The sequence below is a fragment of the Glycine max genome, chromosome 4 (assembly GCF_000004515.6).
Source record: "Glycine max cultivar Williams 82 chromosome 4, Glycine_max_v4.0, whole genome shotgun sequence".
Taxonomy (NCBI): domain Eukaryota; kingdom Viridiplantae; phylum Streptophyta; class Magnoliopsida; order Fabales; family Fabaceae; genus Glycine; species Glycine max.
The window spans coordinates 17100978-17102721 of NC_016091.4; positions in this window are offsets into that span (position 1 = coordinate 17100978).

Sequence of the window (1744 nt, forward strand, 5' to 3'; positions counted from 1 at the left end):
AGATGTAAAAAAGAAAAAAATATATGAAAAAAAAGAAAATGTAAATAGAAAAAAATTAAAAAGAAAATAAGAGAAAAGGTGGAGAAAAGGACAAAAAATAGAAAAGAAAGAGAGATTTGGTAAAAGACTAAAATATCCTAATAATGATTAGGTGTCAAGAATTAAGGAAGGCTAAAATTGTATTTTTGTTAGCTTAATGAGTTTATATATAGAGAAGATAAATAGTTTATATATAGAAGAAGTTATATAGATTTATAAGTAAAAATGGTTTTATAAGATTTTAAAGTAGAAATAAATGTTAGAGTCTTTGATAAGTATGTTAAATAATCATAAAAAATGTTTTGTCGCCATTGTGGTTCGCCTTGAGCAGAATTATCTCATATCTTGTGAATGATATTTATGGTTTTTATTACAAAAAAAAAATTTAATTTAATTTATGATATTATTGAGTAAGGAAAACATAATAGTAATAATAATGATGACATAAATAGTTATATATCTTTATTTTATCATAATATAATAATCTATAAAGAAAAAGTATATAAAAAAAGAAAGAGAAGATTTAAAAAAGAAAAAGTAAAAAAAACATAAATAGAAAAAAAATTAAAAAGAAAGATAGAGAAAAGGGCAAAAATCTGAAAAAGGAGAGAAAAAGAAATATGGAGAAAAGGATAAGAATTTGAAAAGAAAGACAGATTTGATAAAAGATTAAAATATCCTAACACTTAATAGGTGTCAAAAATTAAGGAAGACTAAAATTGTATTTTTGCTAGCCTAAATAGTTAAATTTATCTCCAAACCTATGATGTAATGACAAATTTATCCTTGAGAGATTGTACATATGAATTTAATTCTTGAATGTGCAAAAAGTGCGACAAATTAGTTATACAATTAAATTTTTTATATTAGTTGTAATATTCAAAAACCAATTTGACAATGAATTGTATTTTTTGAGAACCAATTTGACATTAAGTTGCAAAGTTTATGGATCAATTTGTTATATTTTTTGCATATTCTAGGACTAAGTTTGAAATTTTCATCTTTCAAGGATCAATTTGTCAGCCCTTCATACTTTCGGGACAAATCTAAGTATTTACCTTATCAATTTTTTCTTTAAATAGTGTTGTATTTAGAAAATAAAATGCTTAAAGCAAAATTGATATTTTTTTTATAGACTACAAGTACCTTTTAACAGAGACAATCTTGTTCAACTCTATGAACGACAAAGCTTTTGTCAGCTATTTAAATCAAAATTTATATTGAAATATTAATTAGTATAATATGTAATTTTTAAATTTTATTCTTTTTATCAACTACAAAATTATTTATTAAGGCTCCGTTTGCAGTGATTTTTAGTTTTGACTTTCGAAATTTTTAAAAACAACAATTTGATTTAGTTTTAATTTTAAAAAAATTAAAACCATTTTTAAAAATGTGATTAGTTTCAGTTTTTTCTACATGTTTAGTGTGTTTGGAAACAATAAAAAAACATAATCACTCCCCTGAAACTACATAAAAAAATATGATTTTCCCACAACAATTATGAATTGTTTCACAAACACCATGAAAAAGAACAAAATTTTCCCTCACCTCAAGAGGTTATAAGGTTGACTTTATGATGAAAGAAAAAGAGAAGGAAAGAAGTTGTGAGTTGGAATCCTCTCCACTAACATTTTAGGACCTCAACTCATTGTGTAACGCCCTGAAATTTTGATAACTGAAAATAGATGTTTGATATATTTCT